This window comes from Salmo salar, chromosome 19, assembly GCF_965601325.2.
Source record: "Salmo salar chromosome 19, fSalSal1, whole genome shotgun sequence".
NCBI classification, from domain to species: Eukaryota; Metazoa; Chordata; class Actinopteri; order Salmoniformes; family Salmonidae; genus Salmo; species Salmo salar.
Genome location: NC_138309.1, coordinates 70,851,112 through 70,859,650, shown reverse-complemented (window position 1 = coordinate 70,859,650; position 8,539 = coordinate 70,851,112). Strand labels below are relative to the sequence as shown.

General features: G+C 40.4%; 1 long non-coding RNA gene across 1 annotated transcript; it reads right to left on the bottom strand.

Annotated features, from left to right (window-relative positions):
• Positions 1–673: 673 nt before the first annotated feature.
• On the bottom strand, positions 674–7,823 carry LOC145862329 (uncharacterized). Its single transcript, XR_014381692.1, has 2 exons — positions 2,166–7,823; positions 674–1,989 (listed from the first exon to the last, which is right to left on the bottom strand). It is a non-coding gene; the product is annotated as an uncharacterized LOC145862329 (long non-coding RNA).
• Positions 7,824–8,539: the final 716 nt, after the last annotated feature.

Below are 8,539 nucleotides of genomic sequence, written 5' to 3'. Positions count from 1 at the left end.
GTGATTTATTCAGCCCAGATGCAAATGCAGTTGCATTGGGGTTTTTTTACCTTTAATGGCATCCCATAAAAATCAGAGGATCAGATATAATTTTTGTTAATCATTATAAATTCAAATTGTACACAAAGTAGGATTTTGTAGTAAGGAAACGTTAAAGCGCCATCTTGTGGTTATTTTAGGAAATTATGACATTTGTATCTGTCAGTAATAAGCATGACAATCAGATTCATATGTCGAATTTGTATTTTCTTGATTAAAGAAAATAGAGTAGATTCTAGTACGAAATCGATTCGGGAGAATGTTTTGTGCCTGTTTGAATAGAAAGTGTGCTCTTTTGCTTTAGGGATATGAGCTCGCCAGGCATCAAGGGTTGTAATCAGAGAGCATATGTTGGAGAGCCTTGGTTGCCTTTGGATTGTAGTTGGTCTTATTAGATTCATCCCGCATATCCAGAATGGCATTCATGTCTGTCCCGATAACCAGTTGAAATTCTTTTAATTCTAATAATAAGCTAAGAGAAGTTATCCAATTTGATACATAGATGTTTAGCAATACTTTATTTCCTCCATTCATACTTTGATTCATTCATTGACCATACTTTAAAACTATAGGCCTACTATAAACCTGTGTGTTTGTGTATCAGTATGTGCGTGTTTGAGAGAGAAAGAGACAGTTCCATGGGTGTTTGCCTCTTTATTGGCTGAAGTCCAGGAAGTCAACGGAACACACTGTCTGATTTGTTCCATAAAACTTGACATGAGTCCTCATATTACATTACACACTGTAGTTCCTTGAACAACATATATGAACCACAGTGTTTATTATAGTTTAATAGCTGAGAGGAGAACAGGTAAACTAATACAGGCGATACCTTTGGAGTAGCCGAGGATTATTATACAGTGATTTAAAGCTTTATTTTTTGCTTATATTTCAATACAACAAATGGCAGTGTGGGTTTCATTTATAAAACATTCATTTCAAATACTATTATTTTTTTTTACATTTAATGTGTTTGTTAGTAAAATAGGAATTGCTACTCCAATGGGAGCCTGAGAGGCGAAACTGAGTCGTGATTTGGCATCAAACCAAAGAAAACAGACTGTAACAGGGAGGGACTACTTGGACTCGTCCAATAAGGAAGGCTCATTTCCGTTTTCTGTTGAAAAGCGGTTTAAAATGTTTTCCGTTTCATGCCCTAAAGAATATGACCCGGATCTATATGTAAACCACATTATATTGTTTTGAATAGCAGCTTTTCCAGACTCTGATGCCAGTGAGAGTAACATAGTTAGGTGCTTAGGCTAGCTGGTATGTACTAGAGCCATAAAGAAATGGCAAAACCCAATATTTCCCATGATGAAGACTGAGCCATTTGATTTGACTTGATAGCCCAAATGAGGGCAAGCTGACCATTGACATGTGAAGCTGACAGACATTCAATTTTTGCATGTGAACAGCATGTTTCATATGGTGCCATGAAATTCTACTAACAAACTTCCACAGGAATCAACAGCAACAAATATGAGGAAACAAGCAGGTCAAGGAAAGCAGTTCCATTCAAAGCAAAGCCAGAAATTAAATTAAAACAAGCGCAGCAGTCAAAAAGAACATGACTTAATTCATAATTCTCTCATTTTTGAACATGGAAGAAATTGTTTTATTTTCTTTCCTTGTAGCCTTTCAAATGTATCTATTAGTTATTAAACCATCTATTCAGTCTGTAGCGGAGGCATCGTGAAAAAAAAGAGTCCATTGCTTTCTTGAACATGTCAGAAAAAAGGTTGCCAAAACTCTAAACAAATCTTACATCTATGTTACAGTGTTAGAGTAGAGTGCTATCTGAAAGGATGGGATGAGTGCATTCTGCTCTGACTGCTAGAAGAGATTGGCCTTCTTTTTCATGTTGTTGCGTTTCCACAGTGGAAGCCTGTCAAACTCCTGGATCTCCATCCCAAAGATGTCAAAGAACGTTTCTGGGGCTAAGTGGCACTAGAGTGAGAAGAGAGGTTGAGAAAAGAAGGAGGGGAAGGGGGGGGTGTTGTGGTTAACATTTCCGCTCCTATATGGTCATTGAAAAATTCTCAAGAAGCTATATGGATTCTGTACTTTCCTCGCTAAGTATTTGTGTAGCATTCATGCACACACATGCAGAAATCAAATGATACCTCCAGTCTTGTTCTGTCCACCTCCCTGGGCAGTTTAGCTCGCCCTCTACTGGTTATCATGAGCATTTTATATGGTACAACCTTCAAAAGGGATACACTCGTCAGTAAAGGATGTCAATACTGAAGTAAGCTTCAAAAGGAGACTGTTGAAAGATAGCCCAAGGGGCCATCAAAATGGACTGAGGACCCAATTCAATCAAACCTGGATACTAGGTTTTAAGATACAGTGCATTCGGAAAGTATTCCGACCCCTTGACTTTTTCCACATTTTGTTACAACCTTATTCTAAAATGGATTAAATAAAACATTTTCTACATCAATTTACACACAAAATACCCCATAAAGCAATTTTTTTTAATGCTTGTACATTTATTAAAAATGAAACATAAATACCTTATTTACGTAAGTATACAGACCCTTTGCTATGAGACTCGAAATTGAGGTCAGGTAATCCTGTTTCCATTGATCATCTTTGAGATGTTTCTACAACTTGGAGTCCACCTGTGGTAAATTTAATTGATTGGACATGATTTGGAAAGGCACACACCTGTCTATATAAGGTCCCACAGTTGACAGTGCATGTCAGAGCAAAAACCAAGCCATGAGGTCAAAGGAATTGTCCATAGAGCTCAGAGACAGAATTGTGTCGAGGCACAGATCTGGGGAAGGGTTCCAAAACATTTCTGCAGCATTGAAGGTCCCCAAGAACACAGTGGCCTCCATCATTCTTAAATGGAAGAAGTTTGCAACCACCAAGACTCTTCCTGGAGCTGGCAGCCTGGCCAAACCGAGCAATCAGGGGAGAAGGGCCTTGATCAGGGAGGTGACCAAGAACCCGATGGTCACTCTGACAGGGCTCCAGAGCTCCTCTGTGGAGATGGAAGAACCTTCCAGAAGGACAACCATCTCTGAAGCACTTAACCAATCAGATGGAAGCCACTCCTCAGTAAAAAGCATGACAGCCCGCTTGATGTTTGCCAAAAGGCATCTAAAGGACTCAGACCATGAGAAACAAGATTCTCTGGTCATGATGAAACCAAGATTGAACTCTTTGGCCTGAATGTAAAGTGTCACGTCTGGAGGAAACCTGGCACCATCCCTACGCTGAAGCATGGTGGTGGCAATATCATGCTGTGGGGATGTTTTTCAGTGGCAGGGACTTGGAGACTAGTCAGAATTGAGGCAAAGAAATGGAGTAAAGTACAGAAAGATCCTTGATGAAAACCTGCTCCAGAGCGCTCAGGACCTCAGACTGGGACCAATGTTCACCTTCCAACAGGACAACAACCCTAAGCACACAGCCAAGACAATGCAGGAGTGGCTTCTGAATGTGCTTGAGTGGCCCAGCCAGAGCCCGGAATTGAACCCGATCGAACATCTCTGGAGAGACCTGAAAATAGCTGTGCAGCGACGCTCCCCATCCAACCTCACAGAGCTTGAGATGATCTGCAGAGAAGAATGGGAGAAACTCCCCAAATACAGGTGCCAAGCTTGTAGCATCATTCCCAAGAAGACCCGAGGCTGTAATCACTGCCAAAAACTGTTTTTGCTTTGTCATTACAGGGTATTGTCTGTAGATTGATGAGGGGAAAAATAATAATTTTACAATAAGGCTGTAACGTAACAAAAAGTTTGAAAAAGTCAAGGGGTCTGAATACTTTCTGAATGCACTGTATATCCAAAAAGGGGAAAGAAAAATACTTATGCTGTAATTATTTTATTGAGTACATGAATCCACATATTCATCGCTGCAGAGAGCGCATTATCATATTTTTGAGATCCCACAGAAACCGGGTATCCAAGTTTGATTGGATAGGGCATTGTTTTTACAGTTACAGCATGTTCAAAACTTAGTCTTGTCTGAGACAGGGGAACACTGGGTAGGGACAACAAGTGTGACAGGAGATTGTGAGTGACGGCTGATGGGGCTATAGACCCTGGGAGCTTAACTATAAGGGTATCAGTTGATAGGGAGGTGCATGATGCCAGTATCGTTGTGTAGGTACGTGCATTAGTGCTCTCATTACTACCAAAACATCTACACTGAGTGTACAAAACATTCAAAACACCTGTTCTTTCCATGATATAGACTGAACAGGGGAATCCAGGTGAAAGCTATGATCCATTATTGATGGTCACTTGTTAAATCCCCTTCAGTGTAGATGAAGGGGATGAGACAGGTTAGAGAAGTATTTAAGCCTTGAGACATGGATTGTGTATGTGTGCCATTTAGAGGTTGAATGGGCAAGACTACATATTTAAGTGTTTTGAACGGCGTATAGCACCGGTTTGTGTCACGCTCAACAGTTTCCCGTGGGGGGGGTATATATCAGTTACAATGTGAATATGTTGGAATATCTGACTAGACAAGATTAGGCAACAGATCGACATTGTCAAAGAACTGTGGCCGTAAAATAATGGTAAGTAAGTTACAGTACTGTAAGTGTTGAACAATTAATTTAAATGAAATTGTCAATTCATAGATCGAGTCCTGGAAAGCAGCTATACTGTGGGCTTTACAGCAAACGTATGTTAGGCCCAGTACCCAAACACACCTAGATGAGATCGATTGAAATTTAGAGGAAGAGTTTTGCAAGATCTTACTGAAATGCTCTAATAAGCAACAGGGGGAGTGATTTGTGCTTTTTTCCCGCCCTCTATCTGACCAACTCATAGTAGTCAAACCAGTCATGAAAATCCAACAATGAAGGTGTCTCTCCTTCATTAAGTTGTATCAAAGACATTTGGTGTTGGATTTTCCACTGTATGTTACATACAGTCTGTATTGAAGCCATGTGCGAATGAGCATGGAGAAGCCAGCATGCTAAGCGAGAGGTGACTCAATTCCCTAGCGCCTGTCTGGACTGCAGCACAGCCATAGCCTCATGGGAGATGTAGTACTTTAGAGGGGCTGCTTTTGGTTACAGGAACCCATGAAGGGACTGACTACCAGCTGCATGCTGTAGGTAGTTAGTGGTGATATGAGACACCAATCACATACAGTTGAAGTCATTAAAACTCTTTTTTCAACCACTCCACAAATGTCTTGTTAACAAACTATAGTTTTGGAAAGTCGGTTAGGACATCTACTTTGTGCATGAAACAAGTAATTTATCCAACAATTGTTTACAGACAGATTATTTCACTGTGTCATAATTGCGGTGGGTCAGAAGTTTACATACAGTGAGTTGACTGTGCCTTTAAACTTCTTCAGGCTAGGGTCTATTTTTCTCCAGTTCCTGTCTGACTGACGTGCCCAAAGTAAACTGCCTGTTACTCAGGCCCAGAAGCCAGGATCTGCATATAATTGGTACCATTGGATAGAAAACACTTTGAAGTTTGTAGAAATGTTAAAATAATGTATGAGACTATAACAATTGATATTGTAGGAGGAAATCCAAAGAAAATCCAACCAGGATATTTGTTTTGAGAGCCATGCTCTTTCAATGGAGAGCTATGGGTCCTATGCAATTCCAGCTCCCAGATTGCAATTTCTATGGCTTCCACTAGATGTCAACAGTGTTTGTTCAAGCTTTCAGGCTTGTTTCTTCCCAAACGAGGAAGAATGAGTTTTGGTACTGGGAGTCTGAGTTGGAAATCAGTCTGCTAATTTTACTTTTCCGTATGAAATATTATAGTTTAATTACATTTTAGGGTACCTGAGGATTAAATAGAAATGTATTTGACTTGTTTGAAGTTTAGTGGTAGCTTTTTGGATTCCTTTCTCTGCACGTTGAATGAGTGGATTACTCAAATCGATGGCGCCAACTAAACTGACGTTTTGGTAAATAAAGGATTTTATCAAACAAAACGACCATGCATGTTGTAGCTGGGACCCTTCGGATTGCAAATCAGAGGACGATTTTCAAAAAGTAAGTGAATATTTAGTCGCTATTTGTGATTTTACAAAGCCTTTGCTGGTTGAAACATATTTTGATATGGGGCGCCGTCCTCAAACAATCGCATGCTTTTGCTGTGAAGCCTATTGTAATTCGGACAATGCAGTTAGATTAACAAGAATTTAAGCTTTTAACCGATATAAGACACTTGTATGTACCTAGATGTTTAATTTCTTCCAATTTCACCGGAAGTTGCCATCAGGTGTCCCGCTGGCGGGACGCCTATCCCAGAGAGGTTTTAAACAGCTTGGAAAATTCCAGAAAATGTCATGGCTTTAGAAGCTTCTGATAAATGATGTCAATTAGCCTGAGTCAATTGGAGGTGTACCTGTGGATGTATTTCAAGGCCTACCTTCAAACTCAGTGCCTCTTTGCTTGACATCATGGGAAAATCAAAAGAAAATCAACCAAGACCTCAGAAAAAAGATTGTAGACCTCCACAAGTCTGGTTCATCCTTGGGAGCATTTTCCAAACACCTGAAGGTACCACATTCATCCGTACAAACAATAGTACGCAAGTATAAACACCATGGGACCACGCAGCCGTCATACCGCTCAGGAAGGAGACGCATTCTGTCTCCTAGAGATGAACGTACTTTGGTGCAAAAAGTGCAAATCCCTCCCAGAACAGCAAAGGACCTTGTGAAGATGCTGGAGGAAACAGGTACAAAGGTATCTATATCCACAGTAAAACTAGTCCTATATCGACATACTCAGCAAGGAAAAAGACACTGCTCCAAAACCACCATAAAAAAGCCAGACTACGGTTTCCAACTGCACATGGGGACAAAGAGTACTTTTTGGAGAAATGTCCTCGGGTCAAACAAAAATAGAACTGTTTGGCCATAATGACCATCATTATGTTTGGAGGAAAAAGGGGGAGGCTTGCAAGCCGAAGAACACCATCCCAACCGTGAAGCATGGGGGTGGGAGCATCATGTTGTGGGGGTGCTTTGCTGCAGGAGGGACGGGTGCACTTCAAAATAGATGGCATCATGAGGTAGGAAAATTATGTGGATATATTGAAGAAACATCTCAAGACATCAGTCAGGAAGTTAACCCTTTCACGCGTGAGTTCCAAATATCTCTAACGGTCGCCCCAGCGTGAGTGTTTTTATGCACGTGATGTTCGAACGTTCTCTCCATTCCAGGATGTGATTGTTACATAAACAACAACACTGAATGGCTCAGAGTGGGAGTGAGAGGTTACCGTGATTGACTGCCTAAACGCGCAATTTGTATCAATAAATCACTATCAGAAAATGTTTTGTGTGGTATTATTGATATATTTACTATTTTATTTACGTTTTTCAATTACCCGTGATAAATCATGCGTTCCGATTTTTGCATAAATTGTAAAGGGCGCATAGTATGTGTGTAAAATAATGTTTTGAAGGTTGTACTGATTATGATGAGCTAAGCTAATTCCAGCTTTGTGTATGGAGCCATGTTTGTTGACATACAATGCATTCTGGGTTTCACTTGATCGTCTGTCGGACCAAAGATGCTATAACAAAATGAGGTGAGTAAGGGTTCACTCATTTTTTGAGAACTTCAGGAAGTGAATGTGGGATGTGAATGATGGTAGAAAACACCCCTTCAACAATTCATCTTGTCTTCTCTTATTATTTTCGGTTTCTGTGAGGTAAAAAAGCATGGCTGCACGCTGAAACTAATCGTCGGATTACTTTCGATTTCTAGAAAGTGTTTTACTCAATTATTTTGATCAACGGTGAGCTCACCCGTGATGTGATTAATTGTACATAGTAATTGCTATTAGCTAATTCATAGTGTAGTTTATGTCAGCCGAGAGTTAGAAAATATGACCGCTTGTGTTGCGTCAATCTTTCCTCAGCGCTAGGACAAATGTAGCCTACATTTTTCCGGTTAGGATGATTGTGTTATGCTATAGATACTTCTGTGAATATCTGAACATTGCATCCAAAAATAAACTGCTCACATTCTGGACTTAACTTTGTAAGGACTGTGTTTGTGTAAATAGTTTCAGAAAAAAGTGTGGCCAGCTCAAATGTTGATTGTTGCGTCATTCGAAGATGAGCGTTCTAAATGAGTGTTCTAATCACATGGGGTGTGATCGTACGCTTCAGGGACCACTGTAGAACGATCACACCCCGTGTGATGGTACGTGTGAAAGGGTTAAAGCTTGGTCGCAAATGGGTCTTCCAAATGGACAATGACCCCAAGCAAGCTTCCAAAGTTGTGGCAAAATGGCTTAAGGACAACAAAGTCAAGGTATTGGAGTAGCCATCAAAGCCATCACAATTTGTGGGAAGAACTGAAAAAGCATGTGCGAGCAAGGAGGCCTACAAACCTGACTCAGTTACACCAGCTCTGTCAGGAGGAATGAGCCAAAATTCACCCAACTTATTGTGGGAAGCTTGTAGAAGGTACCCGAAATGTTTGACCCAAGTTTAGCAATGCTATGAACTACTAATTGAGTGTATGTAAACTTCT